Source organism: Medicago sativa, chromosome 8 (assembly GCF_051527215.1).
Source record: "Medicago sativa cultivar Bolivia chromosome 8, Bolivia_mono, whole genome shotgun sequence".
NCBI classification, from domain to species: Eukaryota; Viridiplantae; Streptophyta; class Magnoliopsida; order Fabales; family Fabaceae; genus Medicago; species Medicago sativa.
The window spans coordinates 55,680,146-55,699,288 of NC_140756.1; the positions used below are offsets into that span (position 1 = coordinate 55,680,146).

The 19,143-nt window shown below is 31.0% G+C and overlaps 2 long non-coding RNA genes across 3 annotated transcripts; both read left to right on the forward strand.

Annotated features, from left to right (window-relative positions):
• The first annotated feature begins 9,357 nt into the window (after positions 1-9,357).
• On the forward strand, positions 9,358-11,101 carry LOC146899686 (uncharacterized). Its single transcript, XR_015022804.1, has 3 exons — positions 9,358-9,805; positions 9,926-10,759; positions 10,918-11,101. It is a non-coding gene; the product is annotated as an uncharacterized LOC146899686 (long non-coding RNA).
• A 1,355-nt stretch (positions 11,102-12,456) lies between these two features.
• LOC146899687 (uncharacterized) lies at positions 12,457-17,443 on the forward strand. Of its 2 annotated transcripts, XR_015022963.1 has the most exons (5): positions 12,457-12,660; positions 15,194-15,244; positions 15,416-15,658; positions 16,538-16,854; positions 17,131-17,443. It is a non-coding gene; the product is annotated as an uncharacterized LOC146899687 (long non-coding RNA). The 2 variants fall into 2 exon arrangements; XR_015022962.1 differs by lacking the exon at positions 16,538-16,854.
• Positions 17,444-19,143: the final 1,700 nt, after the last annotated feature.

The following is a 19,143-nucleotide window of genomic DNA, read 5'->3' on the forward strand; positions in this document are numbered from 1 at the left end:
TTCAGCCACTGAAAATATTGAATTTTAATTTTGTCAAGAGGGTGATTAAGTATATCTTGATTTTGTTGGAAAATATGTGCATTTATTTCCTGCTAGATGACCAAAACAATCGAAAACCAAACCATATGAAGCACTGCACATAACTTTTTTGAACAGCCTCCTAAAGCCATAAAATGAGTCAGATGATCCGAAATATGAGACAAATTGACCAAGATGAAGTCTACCCAATTATAAAGAGCATTCCAAATTTGTCGAAAAAAATCACAATGAAGAAAAAGGTAATCAACGTCCACTGAGTCACAATTGTTAGTCATTTTAGTTACAATGTGTTGTCTACTCTCTCTCTCTCTCTCTCTCTCTCTCTCTCTCTCTCTCTCTCTCTCTCTCTCTCTCTTCCAACATGATCTTGCCTCTCTTCCTTCTCTCCCACATATCCTACTTCTTTCCCATTACAAACCTCCTCCCTTTCAACTTTTTTTGATCATGTTATCCTTGTTTTTTATATTATGTTCCTGAGTGATTCCAAACATGGACTTGGATTTCACTTCTATTTTAAATGACGGTTGCTACTTGTTATGAAATCTTCCAATTCCAAACTTGAGAACGACAAATTTATCATCCTAGTTTGGAAATATAATGAACTAAAATGGGTTGTGCTCTCTTCAACTGTATCTATCTTTTTCAATTTGAGAAAGTTCTAAGACAATTTGTATAGATAGTAGGGTTTTCTAGTAAGTACTAATTTAGCTACCCCTCATCAGGAAAGTTTTTTGTTATATCAAGAGATATTGTGATTGTTGGTTTAATAATATAGTTAATATCATTGTTGTTAATATTAAGTTCTTCAATGGGATTATATTTATCATTGGAGAAGATAGAAAATTAATGAACTTGCAACTCCTGGTTTACCAATCAACAATCTTCCATCGATAATCGGTAACAGGAAAAAGTAAAATAGATAGGCGTCGTTGTATCGTTAAATCATAGATGGCACAAAGATGTGTTGCTCATGATCTTTTTCTACAATCCAATTATTCCATATACCTACCAAACTTGTCAAATTATAGGCAACCTTTTCTGAAAACAGACTCCATGATGGAATTCAAAATATAATGTATTTGTTTCACATTTAAAGTGATTGGTTGTACTCAAATATAACTCTTTTTTTTTCTTCACATTTTCTCAATATAAGCAAAGAATGAGAAAATGCAGGTTAAATCATGCATGATTGCAAAATGTTCTTGAAAATTATGGCCAAGTAAACAATGTATCAATCTAGCAAAGCAATAATCAACCTAACCAATTGATCCCATCTTGCATATTACAATGTTCAACAACGAAACTAATCATAAAAGGAGAACATAATTAGCACCAAAATAATGGCATCTAATAAGAATAAAAAGGAGCGGTGTCTAATAGGGATCAAAAGGGTTTACCCTTGGACCGTTTTCTAAAAAAGGTCAATATTACATGTACTTAAAATGGTGTATATATAATAGTAAGTATCATGTTACAAAATAAAATAATTGTGCAGAATTGATTGTTAATAATATACATCAACCAATCACTATTATAATAAAAAATGTTCTTCTAATTTTGAAAAAAAAAACTAAATTTTTAACGTACAAAATTAAAAGAAGTTATTAGCACAATTAAATACTATTAAACTATCATTTTAAATGGCGATGGAAGCTATTAATGCGATAATGACTCTTTTTTTTTTTAAATTTCTCTGAATAAAATGTTGATGAGATATATAAATGTTACTCCTCTGTATCCTATTTTAAGAAAGAAAAAAAATCAAAATCAATCTAATAATTAATTGTTTAATTTTTTTTTATATTTTTACAAATATACCCTTATAAAAAATTGTGAAATATTAAATACATCCACTAATATTAAAAAGACAAACATTAAATAAGGGGTAGAAAATTCTTTTAAAAAATAGCTACACCTTAAAAGTTATGACATTTTTATATAAATAGGACCAACAATTTGTTTGAAATTTCTTATATTAAGGACCGGAGGAGTAGTAAAATGAATGTGATAACACATGATAATATTATTTTCGGCTAGAATATTACTCCATTTGTTTTACGCATATATTAAGAAATACAATGATTAAAAGAATAAGAAAAATTAAACCGTAAAATTAGCATTCATTCACAAGTTAAATTTGTATTTTGGCCAAAAAGAGAAGTTTTATTTTTGAAAGCTAATTTTTGGTCACACGTTAAAATTAGTGTTCATTCACACGTTCAAAAAATTATATTTTTTGCTTTTTTTTGTCAAGTTTTACCGTTCCAATATTGTACTACGCTGCTAACACATGTCTCTTGCAATTATGAAAGGAACTGAATGCTAATTTGGCTATAATAAAATTTTAGTTTTTTATTAGTAAAAAGAAATGCATTTCTTGTCAAGTGAAGCAAAATATAGACCGATTGAAGGACTACTAAATAGAGAAAGAGAAGTTAGAGAACTGGTCTCTTATATATTTATGGTACAAAAGATGTAGATGAATAGGTAAATTATTGCAAATAGGAAAAATTGGCTGACTCTCTATGGGTGAGATATTCTTTAGTTTTCTTTGTGTATGTAATAAGCAACACTTTAGATTATACGCACAGATCAATCATTTCTTTTCAGCATAATAAAACTGATTTATATTTAAGAAATCAAATGAAAATTCAATAATAATAGATTTCTAAGCACAATCAATGCTCATAAAAATAAATACAAATCAAAGAGAGAAATCAAATAATAAAAACAATATTATGGATGGAACTGCACTAATTATGATATTGGCTAAATTACATATATGATGAAAATAATGTCTCAAATGAAACATTTTCAAAAATGATATTTAGCAAAAAAAAAAATTATACCTCTAAAACACGAGGAGCAAATAATATAAATCAACTTATGAGAGAAGATTCAAAATCATTTTCTTTTATGTCTTTCCTTCAGCTTCAAAATCAATTTCTCAACAAATGAAGCATACACCTTAAAATTTATTGCTAATCAAAGGATGATTTTTATCTGGCAGTATATTCGCTAATACAAAGCCGCTTGTTCTTTTAGGATCAGCTCCCCCTCTATTGCAGTTCTTTTTTTGGATAATCTTTTAAGACTAATATATCTATATCATTAAGACAAAAAAAAAAAAAAAAAGTTAAGCTCAATAAGTCCCAATAAATAAATGAAGAAAACCAATTGAAATAGATATTTAAATTTCATCAACAAATAAATGAATAAATAATAGATCAAAAACATGCAAGGACAAAGATAATAGGTAAATATATAATGAAGGAAAAATGAAACATGCAAAAATGTGTATTACCCAAGGAAAAACAGGAAAAAAGGGGAAAGGATCAGAAATCCACATAATCGTGACATGAATGTTAAAAAAAAACAGAAGAAAAAGAAAATCTCATAAACCGATAACGTTTAATGGTTACAGGAATAATTTGGCAGAAGTCACAACACAGTCTCATGATGTTTTCATAAACCTTCATGCTATCTATAAATACCAAACTTTTCGTGAGTAAGAATATGAACTGAACTATAAAATGAAGAAATTATAGCAAACAAACATATAAAAAAAATAAAAATAGACTATAGAAGGAAGAAATTATAATACTCAACTTGTACATCAAAGCATGCGAAATAGCTTTTCGATAAACACCTAGAACATAATAAGAAGTCTATGTGTCTCCTAAAACAATGAAACAAAAAGAAAAACCAGAAAATGAATCAAACCAAAATTAAATAATGTGAATGAACAAAGAACAAAAGGATACAACAGCCACCATGAAAACAATTCTACAGAGATAATATTAGGAATTAGGAATAACAATAATATGAGAAGCATTTTTTTTTTTATATCTATGACAGAAGCAATTTTGAAGAAGAGCAATATAAATAAAAATTTGAGAGTTAAAACCCTTCGTTTAAAATAAAAAAAAAAACTTCATTTTTCGTTGACTTGAGAGTTTTCAAACTTATAGTAACTGATATGTGACAAATTAAAGACATTAACTATTCTATTATTTCATTTTTTGTGTGGTGAAATTGTATTAATTCATTTTTTATTCTAGCAGTATCAATTAACAAAATTGCTAGAATAGGGGTATACAATTAGTGCAATTTAATCTTTGAAAATATTCTATTCAAAATTTGGTTTACTCCTATTTATGTTTTAGATTATTCATTCCATATTTACTCCTCAAAAGAGGAACGGGCAAATTGTCAAATACAACTTTTATTTACTCCTAATTTCTTTCAACGTTAAACCGTGATTATTTGGCCATTTTTTGTAATGGAGATCTTTTTTTGAGGAATGGAGATTTGAATAGTTTAATTAGCATATCATTAATTAGTTAGCATTGATTTAAAATGATCCTAGAAACTGCCACGTGTACTTGTGAATGAAAGGGTTTCAATTGTTTATATTGTTGATAGTTGTATTATTCTTTTTAATAGTATTTTTACATGAGTTTAATTAGTATACTCTATCAGTGTAAAATAATTGTACATTGAAAGAGTATGCTAATCAAACTTTTATTTTATTTTATTTAAAGTTGTAAATTTTAAATCTCTATAAAATATTTTTGCGAAAATATATATTTATTTCTTATAAAATTATCAACTTTTTTTAGGTGTGTTTTATTTAGAAGAGAAGTTGTGAAGAGAGAAATAGGTAAGAGAGAAAAAAGTGAAAAATATAATAATTTGATAGGTTGTTTAATATAAGAGAAAGATAAAAGAAAGAGAAAAGAGTTGATTAAATCAAAAAAAGTAAAAAATACCCTTGAGATAAAAAAATCTCACATAAAAATGATTTAATTGATTCAATTACTTGATTTAATTATTTGAAAAAAAATATGCATATAGCATTTCATTAAAAATAAAAGTATCAACACAAAAAGGAATATCAAAATAAATTGTGGGACTAGGGTCGCCCCAACAGGGGCCTAAGTAACCGCATTTGCTTGTCGCCTATTAAACTCTACTTGAGAGTTTGTAAAATGAGAAACAAATAAATTCCCTGAGGCTGAGATGATATTGCCAAACTCCGTAGCAGCTACATGCCTACTATGGAGCATCTACCGTTTTGGAATTGAGCACAAAGTTGATGTGATCAGACTGCATATCAATCTGTTGTTCTGGCGTGAAATGTTGTAACAACAAAAAGATCGCTTCTGCTGTCAAACTAGTGTTAGTGACAGTCTGTTGAACATTGTTCCAAATGCCAGCCTCCACCTAAACTTGCATTGCAAATGGCCAAGTAAAAGACACGTGAGCCAAATTCTAATCAGAAGAGACACAACTAAAACACAATGTATGGTATTGTACACCTTTATCCTCTAAACGAACTTTTGTAGGCAAACAACCTCGACACATTCGCGAGATGAAGTTTTTGATTTTCGGGAAAACCTTTAACCGCAAAATCCGGCCCAATAACCTGGTCTTCGAAAATTTGATGTATCCACCAAACCTTCTATACAAAGCCTATAGGCACTTTTTATTTTTACAGATCATATTCGTCATCCTTTTCTGCTTTCCAAATCAACTTGTTTAACAACTAATTAATCAAACATATCGCAAAATACTAGAAGCTATATGTGGGTTAAAAACTGATGAATCAAATCATGGTTCCATGCCTTACATGTAGGAACCATCAGCCTAGCAACAGAAAAATTACGAACATGGTATGTGTTTGGCATATTCCCATCAATACGGTCACCATCAAGGTTCTAAAAAACGGTCGCGGTCGCGATCGCGATCGCGTTAAGGTTGTCGCGATTTCGGCTGTAACGGACGCTGCGATACAAATAACGGTCTTCGCGGTGTGAATTAATAAAAACGTTTCACAAAACGTATTAAAACTATTTATATTATCATATAATGTATAATAACTTAGATTAATATTTTTTTCCATAATTATAACATGTTTAAAGTAAATATAATAATAAAAATAGACTACATTTAGTAAAGATAGAATGTTTGACAGATTGAAAAGAAATTAACTAATTAATAACTACTCATAGCATATCTTTAAACAAAGTTCATGATCAATTAACTACATTTAGTTCACATCATAAATTTTTATGAATAAAAAAGAGGCATTAAAGTGCCAAAAATGGTGTAAAAAATAATAAAAATGGTGAAGAAATAAATAAAAACAAAATTGGCTCAGCTAGATTAAATCTGGGCCATTTGATCCATCAAGGGGTCCAAATTTAATCATTAAAAGGCTCATCACAGCCACAAGATCTAAATCAAAGAGTTAAAGAAACAGGGGTGCAGAAGCAGGGAAAGGGGGTGTATTTGAAATCTGCATATAGGACAAAAGAACAATGGGTCCCACGGGTCAACAAGGAAGGAAGGAGGTCAACTCCTTCTTCTTCCTCTAGCCTCACGTGAAACAACAACAAACATGAACATTCTCATGAAAAAAATCAAAATCTCAAATGGACACCAAATCTCACAAACTAAAATACCATTTTGCTTGGATTTTCACGCTGATCATGAATCTAAGCTTATATTTCACAGTGAATGTTTGTATAGAGAGAAAAGTGAGAAAAAAGTTTTGACTGAATTTTCAAGTCTGAACGAGTCCGTAACGGCGTTTCGCGGCCGTAACGGCGTTTCGCGGCCGTAACGGCGTTCCGTAACACTGTAACGGCGATTTTGCTGTGAATTTCTTTCTCAGCGTTAAAAGGGGCAAAAACGGTAACGGCCGCTGCCGATACCGATTTGTAACGGCCGTTTTTGCGGTAACGTCCCGTTTTTTAAAACCTTGGTCACCATTAACAAGCCAAGGTTCATCAAGAATGGAAATAGAAACTTGTCCCTATGCACCATCAAACACCCCCTTGAACTATTTCCCTTTGTTTCAGTGACAAACCACATTACAATCCTAGAAACCTACAGTTAAATGTTTAACCCCCTTTTTAGAGTTAGGTGAATGTTTTGTGTTGCATGGAACCATGATTTGATTATAAGTTTGGGATTACTTTTGGAATTAGCACACATTCAAGTTTGGGGTAGGGATACTAGAGAACTAAGAGATCATTAATGTCTCTTCAAAAAAATGAACCATATAAAAAAAGTGAATTGAACCATCTAAGATCAGTTTATACAGAAAAAATAGAGACAAAAATCAAGTATCAAGTAAAAAGTTCTCATGTATTCAAGCTTGAGTTGCATAGAATGAAATAGGATTGAAATGTTTGGAAACGGACAATAGTGATTACTTAACTCCAATTTTTCATTTTAGCGTAGTTTCTAAACAATATCCCACATGTACCTAAGCTACGTTATAACCCTTAAAGACCTCAAAAGTGTGTATTGTAGTATTGACTTTGCTTGATTGTTTAGAAAATTTTCAAGCCTTTGATAATATGACAGCTTTGTATGTTGATTGAGTGATCACCCGATATATATTCACTTGAGAGAAGTTGTGGAAAGGAGATAAAGGTCAGCTGGACCTAGATTGTGGTATCTGACCCTCAGGATTCAAGAAAGTCGGTGCATCCAAAATTTTGCAAGAAGAATGGACTTTGAGGTTATCATTGGTAGGATAAGTCTTTTATTTTACTATCACATTTAATTTGGCAAGTTTGTTCCTTGAGGACAAGTAATGACGCAAGTTTGAGGTTATGAGGATAATTTGTCATATTAATTTTTTAATGAATTTCTAATGTCATTTAGTAAGGTTTTACACTCTGTTTGGTAGAAGAAAAAAAGGAGAGAGAGAAGTTGAAGAGAGAGAGATTGAAGAGAAAATGAGTATTTCTTTAGTTTGGCAGTGGTGAGAAATAGGGGGGAGAGAGATAAAACATGTAGGGCCCACGTGCGTTTTAGTCTTCACACAACAGCGAAGAAACTGGGCAGAGTTCCAATTTTCAATGGTTTTCCAATTGTGCCCTTTCATTGCATCATAAAAGACAAGAAAAAATACACCTAAAGTCTGGAATAGCTACAAGAGAGAACAAGTAGTGCAACAAAAATAGGTTTTTTAATTTGTGAAATGGGTAGTATTTTATTTTTTGGCACAATCAGTTTTGGTTTTTTTTGTACGGCACAATCTTATCAATTACATTAAGCAAATATAAATTACTATTTTGACGAAATAATTAAATTAATAAGAAAAAATAACATAAATTAATCAAATATAAATTAATAATTAAAATTAATTGTTTAATTAAATTAATATTGATAGAAAATGTGTTTCAAAATAACTTTAAATTATGTATTTGTTTGTTGGGTTAAAGGGTATCTTTGTCCTTTCAAAAATAAATGCATTTCTCTCTCTCTTCTATTTCTCCAATCTTTCTCTTCTGCCAAACAATTCATCAAATCTACTCTATTTCCCAACTTTTTCTCTCTTCCCACCTTTTTCTCTCTTCCCATACTCTCTCTCACCTATTTCTCTCTTCACAACTTCTCTTCCAATCCAAACACAAGTTACATGTTGTTGAATGATAAAAAAAGCGATGAAAATCAAAGCATGTGTTACAACCCAAAAACACAAATCGTGACCCGCGCACAAACTTAAGCATTTAGTCCAACAAACCTTACGACCAAACTGGACAAATGACAAATAAGTAATATTCACATGACCTTTTTACTACAGTATCCTCTCTATTTTCAACGTTTCCAAGATTTTCACTAGTACAAAAAATACTTTTTAGATTCGTACTTAAGTCGGTTCGCTCTGCCACCCGTCTTAACAAGTGACGCGGTGGCAGTTTCGCAATTCTTTCAAACTTTCTTAAGTCGGTTATAAGTTCACCCGACTTAAGGTTGATAGAATAATGAAAAGATAAAATTTATAATAAATTCCTTAAGTCGCTAGGTTGACTATTTGACTTAAGAAGTCATTTTCTTAAGTTGGTTTGTTGACCACCCGACCTAAGGATTTTTCCCTATTTTTTTTGTCAATATAAAAACTTTCCCTCCTTTTCTTTGTGAATCAATTTCCCTCTTTTATTAAATAATAATAATAATTAAATTAAATTATTTATTAAATAAATTAAATTTATTGATTGAATTAATAGCTATATCCAACAAAAGCTTCTCACGTTCTCTCTCTCTTTTTTTTTTGTTTGAAGAAACGTTCTCTCTCTTCCTTTAATCTCTTAATAATAATAATAATAATAATCTATTACTATTAATAAAGGGAAAACTTTGTTTTGGTGTAGCCTAATTTATTTCCAAAATTACCCTTTAAAACTGATCTACGGTTACCAAAAGAAAAATAAATTAACTTGCTTCCTTTGTAACTACCACGGTTATTCAAAAAGAGGGGGGGGGGGGGGGGGGGGAATGAGAAATGATCAGGAGAAACGAGAGTGAGAGAATGAGGTCGGTTACCATAATTCAATGACAATTTGTTGTTGTTCCTAATCATGGCAAGGAGAACCTACCACTCTCATACTCTTACTTTTTCATCTTCTCTTCTCTCACTTTTTTTAATACAATTCTCTTATCTCTCTTGCTGTATAATATCTCTTTATTAACTTCTGCCAATTAGAGTAAAGAAGGGAAATACAAATTTCTTATTTCATCTCTCTTTATTGATTGGTCTGTTAAAGTACCACTTATGGTTATACATGTTGCAGTTTCTTACTTCTACTTTATGCATGTTATACATTTTTCCATCAATTTACTTCAATCCGAATTGTTATATTCTTCTATGCTGAAATAATTCCTTCATATTGATATACAGAACAGGAAAAAAGTTTTACCCTCTTTTGCTTCAATCTGTGGCAATTTTTGAATCCTTTTGTTCATGGTAGAATTAAACAAAGACAATACATTTCCTCTTAATTTTCTTTTTCTACCATCTATTGCAATATACTTCTGCATTCATAAGATTTGTTGATTCTTTTTTTTTTTTTTGTCAAATGTAAAGACAGAAAATCATAGAACGGCAGGGACATAAAGGAAGGGAATCTCATAGATAGAGAGTAATTAGACAGAAAAAAATAAGGAATGGAGAAAGGCGAGGGAGAATACAGCGGCCAATGTAGAGAGGGGGACTACGACTCGACAAGTAATCGAGTTCCAACGCTCTTTCATCCTTCATTTTCTTCTTTTTCTTATACATGTCTTTTAGTTCCCTCATTGAGATTGAGTTTTCTTCATTTGCTTTGTTCTTATTTACCTATATGCATGACATTCCTTAAGTTGTACTTTGATAGAATTTATGTATAATTGTGAAGCAATTGATTGTTATTATTTGTTATCAATCGGTGATAGAAGAGAGGAAAGAAAAATAAGCTTTGAATTGTATTTGCCAAAGGTTCACAATGCACAGACTCCTCTGATAACTTGCCGGATGATGCAATTGCAAACAATTTACCCAAAATTTAATCAATGATACATTAATAAGTGTACATTCATGTGAAGACTTTGAAAAGGGGAAGAATTATAAGAATACCGGTTTAGGATAATGGGTTACAAAATTTAACCACCACACATAATAGAGATACACGGTTATATAAATTTGTCAAATGTAGTTTCTTTTTCAAATCCTAATTTCCAATCACAAACACCAAAACAAAATGAAGTACATAGACTTAACAGTGATAACTTGATGGAAATTTGTGCTAATGAGAGAGATAGAGACTTCCTGCCTTTAACGACCTCAACGGGGAGGCGACGATAAAGACATGGATATGTGACGGCGACACCAACATCCCACCATCATGCAATGACATCAATTTTGGTAGTGGCATCGTGAAGGGTACGACCCAATTCTCTCATTCTTTTTTTGAATTTCTCAAACTATTTGCTTTTGATTCAATTTATTTATTTCCGCATTTGTTCCTTTTTTTCTATTTATTTCATGTTAATGATGTGATTATGTTACATATTATTTTCATTCAATTTCACATTTTGCAGATTGGGCATTGATCCAACGATCAAGAAGAAACAAATCCAACAATAACAGGTGTTGTGGAACGGTCCCTGTTGTACGCTTTCATCTTCCTCTTTTTTATGTTTGATTCAGATTGAGTGCATTGATCAGTTCTTTGGCAATTACAAAATCCAGCAGCTGGTGCAAATATAATTACTACATTGAGTACATTTGGGGCTAATTTATATTTCATAACTTCATTGCATATGGGTACAAATTCTATTTCTTTTTACATTTGTTTGGTCTCTCTTCTTTGAAAAAAGGCTGAATTCAGCATGTTCTTATTAGTATCTGAATAATTTCTCTTTTCATTCCAATCTAAAAACGGTAACTACCCATGATTAGAAGCAAATCTCTGATCGTATAGGCAGAACATAGAGCATTTTTTTTTGTAGAAATTGAAGTTCCATGAGTGGTGATCCTAAGTTAAATAAAATAGGGGGACCAATTTATTTCCTTCTAATTATTAGCATGCAGCAATAAAAAAGACAGGCGCAAAAAGAGCGGTTAGACATGCACCGTGTGAAAGATATAAATAAATAGATAGAAATAAGAGAATGATAGATGTGAATAGAGTTTAAGGGTTTTTAGAATTCAAGAGGTTTACTAAATTTTCCATTAGTATAAACCTATTTAAATTAAAAAAAGCTGCTATGGTTTTGACTAGCTAGAAAAGACATCATTACTTGAGTTTGTTATTGTTTCTTTAATCAATTGCACTCATTTTTTGCATTGACTGCAGCAAACAAAAAATATTAATGAAGTTGCTAATGAACCAAATTAATTCTTTGTTGACAACAATATTGTGATGTCAATTTAAATCCTGAACAAGTCTCATAATATTGATGCATTGAAATGATGTACTCGAGTTTGTAAAGTGAATTTTGATTATAGTAGAAATGGGCAGCAAATAATTGATTATCTTTGATGTGTTAAGTTAATTTTTGACTAATGGAGTTTTTTAATTATATGCTTCAAGATATTCTTCGATAGAAATAGAGCAGTATTATACAGATTCTTTAATCGTGTACTGGTTTCTGCAAATTGTGTTGGTGCTGGGAAAGATTTAATGTCTTCATCAAACCCACCGCCGTAACTGTCACTCATGTTTCATGCATATTCATCCTCCATAGATAGATAAGTATGCATCACAAACCTAAGTATGCATTAAGTAACTCCATGTTAAAGAAGTGCATGAATTACATAACTTACATTTTTTTTATCAAGTTTGATCCTTCTCTTTTTGATCAAGCTTGGTCATTCTTTTAATTCTAATAATTTTCTCAAGATATATCAAGAAAAACAAAACAAACATTGATGTTGAAAAACATAATATTTATGAGTTACATGTGTTGGCGCACTAGAAAGAGCGGACAGACGGGCACGGGAGTGCCCGTCTGGACGCTAGTAATAATAATAATAATAATAATAATAATAATAATAATAATAATAATAATAATTATTAAATTAAATTATTAATTAAATAAATTAAATTTATTAATTGAATTAATAGCTTATATCCAACACAACCTTCTGACGTTCTCTCTCTTCAATCTCAATCGAACCACACAAGCTTCCCTTTCTCACTTTCTCTCTCGTTTCATCGCTGAACCTTCTCAGTCACTATCTCCAGAACCTCCGTCACGCACGCCGGAAGCAAGCCATCGATGCCGGAACAGAAGAAAGCCATCGCTGCAGAACCTCCGTCACTCACTCTCCCCACAAAGGTATTTTTATTCTTTCACAATTTGTTCTATGATTTGGGAATTAGGGTTTAGTGAAACTGTCATGCCTTTGAATTGTTTTGATGAAATTGATAATTATAGGGATTGATGGTTTTGATTTCTATGAAAATTTGGGATTAAGAACGGTGAAAATTTTCTGGGCAATAACCATGACTGTATGAAAAATTTGATTTCTATGTTTGGCTTGATTTGAACAATTTTTAGTGTTAGCTCATGAAATTGATTAAGTTCATATTATTAATTTTGAATTTTAATTTTGGATTTTGATTGGGGAAGAAGAATAGTATTATGCTTTTTTTTTGTCAACTCTGGGTATTATGCTGTAATTGTGTATTATATCTTTACATTCTTTAATGGTATAGCAGAATCTTTCCTTTGATCAACACCTTTTCCTTTGTACCAATTTACAAATTTCATAATGGTGTAATGGTTTTACATCAGTCCATTAAATAGCCTTTTCTTTCTTATCTCTATAAATCATACAATCAAAATAAACAATTTTTTTTGATATCATCACAAGAGAGTAATACTTATGTATGGTAGCAGCCATATTGGTCATATATTTATGATGGATTTTTCTATTTTATGAATGAACTCCCTTAACTCTTTTTGAACACTTGATCTTGTGGGAGACAGAACAAAGTCATTCCAAACAGAACTAGGTTCCATTGCTAGGCTACGTTCCTTGTAAAGTTCACAGATGGAATCAGCTTCATTATTCAAACTTGTTACGATGTTGAAGCTTTTGATACCTACATGATCCAGTAGTAGACTATGATCACCCTCCTTCCATCCAATAAGCTGTTTTGTGTGAAAAGAAAATTATCTTCTTGACATTTTAATTTTAACTTTAACTTAAATACTAGTAAGTGTAAAATCAATCACAAGCGAGGATTGTTACTCCTGCTTTTACCTTTGGTGGACCACCAATAGCATCTGTGCAATAGAGCCTGATACTATCAACAAGTTTGCAATATTTTGGAAATGCATTAGCAAATCTTTTGCAATAACACCCGTCACTATAACAGTCACATATACCATATATAAATTATTTATAAATTTATAACAATGATGACAAATTGTTTCATATATCTTTCCTTTTCTTTTACATTTTTTAACCGTATAACACAATCTTTCTTAATACTAGCTAGTTATTTTGTTTTGTATTCGTAGTTCGTAAGTTTATGCGATAGTTGCGGTTGATAATTTGCTCGTCGACTAAATTTCACTTTGTGGTCTCATGATGTAATTTTATCTTGTTTTGTATAGATGGTTGTAGAAACTTAAGCTCGTGTTCTTTTTTGAGATTCGAGTTTCTTAATGTCACTTGTTATGTTTCTGCCTTGTAATGATTTGTGGTAATTTTTGTAAAGAGAACACATGATTTTTCCGTTGTATATTATTTGACATTATATGAATTTTCTGTTATGTTGACCTGCATTTGATAAAAGACTTCTATTGAGAAATAGGTTCAATTTTTTAGTAATAATGCATAGTACCACATAGACTAAAGCATTATAAGATCTCATGAAATTGATGAAATTGTAGACACACAAATATTACCACATAGACTTAGCATTATAAGCTATCTCTTGAATTTTATGTACTAACCATTTCATAAGTTGTAAATATTTGGTAAAGACACATGAATGAAATTTATAATTTTTGTTGAAGTTATAAGATTAGTCTTTCAGGTAACAGAGGGATAGGAACAATAAATTAGAATGCCCTTTCTAACTATCCAAATTAATTGACTAACAACTAATTTGGTAGGTGTGTAAAGAATGTAGATTTCTGTGTGAATGTTTGTGTCTAATGTGACCAAACTGATTGTATATTTATATCCATATGAGCTGACTACAATTGGTAACCTAATGAATTCATAATGAATACTGTTAATTATAATATTAATACTAATAAAGTCTAATCAGTACTAGTTGATCCTAGATTGATTCTTAAAAGTAGAGTTGCATAACAATATACCAGCATGCTTTATTCATCAACAATGTCCTTAATCACAATCACAATTGTACCAGTTCTCAATATCTTATAAATATCGTTGATGTGTCAAAATTTGAGTAAATATCCTGTAAATTTGTAATTTGAAGTGATAGTATCGTTAATTATATTTTCCTCAGCTCAATGTAGATTGATATTTCAATTTTGTAGAGTAAGAAAATTTGAAAAAATATACCCAAAGTAGGTACAGGTTTCTATAATTGTATGTAATTGTATTCAGTAGACTTTAATTTTATTACAAAGTAGTACAATGAAGTGCAGATAACATAAACAGGACACCTCTATACTCTAATCAAATCATGTTATAATACATTTAAGTTTCAACAAAGTCAGATGTTTGTCTTTACACTTTATATTTTACTTCTGCCATGGGTGTTTTTCTTATTGGCTTGTGTTATTGAAGAGTTACAATATCCTCTTTCCTATTTCTATTCATGAATGTTGTGCTGCCATTTGTATAATGAAGTTTAGCTGACGAATATAAATGAATTTGCAGGGCTGGCTCTTCTACTCTGATTCGTAATTTTGGAAGCCACCTCAAATGAAAGTATGAAATTCACATTACGAGATATCTTTTGTCTTCTTCAATATTTGTGTTTTTTCTTGGTTTTAGGATTCACTAGTTAGATCATAATACCATAAGTTTCATTTTAGTATTACCTAATGAATCAAGTTTCATTTTAGTATTACCTAATGAATCAGTGTGTTGTTTATATAGGAGTAAAGACAGAATGCACAACAGACTCAAGCTAATAATAAATATCCCCATAGATTGTCTCAAGTGGGATATGATTTGCTTGAGAAAAAGATGATGCAAGAAAAATTAAAAGAAAGACATGAAGCAGCTGGAGACACAGAAGTTCCATCTCCACCTCAACGTCATGAGAAGTGGAAAAGAGCCAGAATAAAACCATCAGGAGAGTATACATGAGAAGACACTCATGTTGTTGCAGAAAAAACTGTAAGTAAATGCTTAAGTTCTTTTTTCCAACTTATGAATATATGGGATCAAAATAATGATTTGAAGAAAAGCAAAAAGATTCTTTTTTCCCTAACTTCAATTTTGTTTTTGCTGCAAGCTTGTTATGCGCAATAAATGGAAATTCTCACTGTCTTATCTTGGTAGTACATTAGAAATTTGATAACTATAATTTTTCTTTTTATTGGTGATTTTGTTTTTGATTATGTATTGGCTATTTGTCATTGCCACAGTTCAGTTGAAACTAATGGAGGTTGTGTAGTTAACATGATGCTAATTTATTAATAAGCATTTGTTTTGTCATATATTTTATTATAGGTATTACCTATGAGGCTATGATGAAAGATTAGGAGGGTAGTATTCCCTTGTATTGTGATACAAATATGAGCCAAAAATGTGTAATCATATATAGGGATTCTTATTTATAGACTAATGTGTAATACCATCTTTTTAACATCGATAAAAGTGAAAGTTTATTTACTTTTTCATGTAGCTTTTAAGTTGTATTTCTTCTGTGGAATGGCTGCATCACCCATCATTCAAATTATTAAATCATTGAATCACAGACACATGCTAATTTTTCAATAATCCTCTATTTTTCTACTTAGGTAGATGTTATTGCCTAGTAGAACAAGGTAGATGTAAGTATTCAATTTATTTATTGTACATGAACTGTGATATGTTTAATGATATAAGTTTAATGGAGTATTAATTATTGTAGAGTTAACCCACTTGTGTTGGGCTGGTGGTATTGGCTTGGGACTTGGGAGTGCGCTCGCTCCTCCGCAAGGTCTCAAGTTCGATTCTCTCCCGTGCCAATTTAGGTGGGCTATTTAGCTTCTTCAAAAAAAATTATTGTAGAGTTTTGGAAGGTTATAATAAGCTACAACAAGTGAGAAAGCATAATAAAGTATTTTTTTTTTTAAGCAAAAGAGGGTGCAGCAAAAAGCTAGCAACCCACAAAGGATATATAAAAAGAGAAATAGATACAAAGAAGAGGGAGGGGACCAAACCAAAAAACTCCCTCAGGAAGAAAACCTAAATTCAGGTAAACCAATTTTGTTCCTAACATAGGATTCCCTAGCAAACAAAGGTAAATGATCCAAAAAAAGGAAGTGATCCAGAGACAGCCCAAAGTTTGCGAGGGAATCAGCTACTTGGTTTCCTTCCCTGAAAATGTGAGTAACTATACAATTCATATTAGTTAAAATAAGTTGAACATTGCGTCATCTATCATCTTTGTGGCATTTTTGTATTAAATATCTTCAATTTTTAACATTATTTACCATCTAAACGGTCACATTTGATCATATTCAATTTCAGAGTCAAAGACAATCGGTTTGTTACGAGAACGTATAATATTTATTTAACAACTATTATAAATTAATTAATTTTATTTTTACATGTTTATATGATAAATTAAACTAATATTATGCCATCATTTATTTATTCAGATATTTGCGGATTCAACTCCCTTTCATAAGGATGAAGTTAAAAATTTCAAGAACGCTCTGCGAATTTGATTCTGAAACTTATTGAAGCAAATGCGGATTCATCTTAGTGTGAGACTGATTTTTGGAGCAGGTGGTGAGTAAGCTTTAGTGTGACACTGGGTTTTTTTAGCAGTTGGGATTTTAGCTTAGTGTTAGCCATGTTTTGAGTTTTTTTTACTATTTGAATTTTGGTCCTAACATGTATTTTACTCTGCCAGCGTATGACAATATAGTTCTGTGGTTTTATTTAATTAGTACATGTGGATTTTGGTTATGGTTTGCTCTCCAGTGTATCTTTCTATTACTACAAGAGTACAAGTTAGTGACATTAGATATTATGCATGTATTCTGTCAAAAAAAAAAAAAAAATATCAGTGAAAAAAAAATGGTTGCAGGAAAACAAATGGAGCATATTCTGCATGTATGCTTTGTTTAAAAAAAAATGAAGTTGTTAAGTCGGTTAAAATTGGGTGACTTAAGAAGTTAATATGATGCCTTAAGACGGTTGTTAAATCCGACTTAAAAAGAAAATACTTCTTATGACGGGAGCTATTAGGTCGGACACGCGCCCGACTTAAAAATCCCTTTTTAACCGACTTATAAAATGATGCCTTAAGACGGTTGGTAAATCCGACTTAAAAATCAAAGACTTCTTATGACGGGAGCTATTATGTCGGACGCGCGCCCGACTTAAAAGGCTCTTTTTAACCGACTTAAAAAGGGTTTTTTGTACTAGTGTTTAATCTTGTTTATTAACCTGTATCATCATCCAGAGTTTCAAAATGACATTTACATAACTGTACATCTCAAAATAAAATATTCTTAGACTTCTAATAGTTGCAGATACACCAACAGTTCAGTTTATACACAAAGGGTACCAACCAAAATAGTGAAAATGATATATCTTTGATTGTGCTAGAAGCTTCTACTCTTTGATTGTTCGGTTCCACTACTCATCTAAACTAGATATCAATTCTAAATTTCATGAATCATAAAGTTTTTATCTCAAAGAGTCTCAATGAGCAACTTTCAAGAGATGGGTAATCCTCTCCTTCCTTAGAGCATTAACCCTGATTCCATAATTCTACCCAAAATCATTTGTATTATGAGATTACTTTGCTTAGACGTGCTATTGGCCTCAAGAGTGCATGGCATATAGAAGAAATTTAGTGATTGAAAGAGAGAAGAAGAAAAATGGTGTTACAAAGGATGGTCGGAGAAGTGGGAACCAAAAGAGAGAGACAGAGGTGGAAGGTTCGGGAGAAAATTAAATGGGGTGGGTCAGGTAGTTGTTTATTTCTTATTTTATTTATTCATTTATTTATTTACTATATAGAAACTGTGTGTTTGAGTATGACATATGAAGAATCGTGCTACGATTAAATGACATCGCGACGCGATTTCTGCTAAAAAATACTGATTTTAATTTCTCCAAAATTGTGGCATGATTGGTAGGCATTGCGACACTATTTGGGGAGTGCCAAAAGAAGAAATTCAAAATTGTTAACATTCATTACACGATTTGTAAGTATCGTGGCACGATTTTACTCTGATGCAGTGACACGTAAGAAAATAGATCTGAGCCATTTAGGAAATTTATTGTAATGCTTTGTCCCTCTAGAAAATAGGCGTTGCTCTATCTAAGGGGATATATTGCGATCATATCACGCGAACAAATCACATAGACAATAAAACTCTCAAGAATTTTAGCAAAGCCTTCCAATTACCTTAAAAGTGAACATTGTATCCCAAATTTTTGTTGAATATGTATTCATCATTTTATTTATGGTGTAAATATGTATCCATCATTTGATCATTCAATATTGTATTATATTTTTATACTAATTTATGTTAAAATAAATTCAAATTTTAAATAAATTTTGTCTACAGAGTAGTTGTATCCAACCAAACTCCAAATTACTTAGAAATTCACATTAAATTAAATACATGAATGAAAGTTAAACAAATGAGATA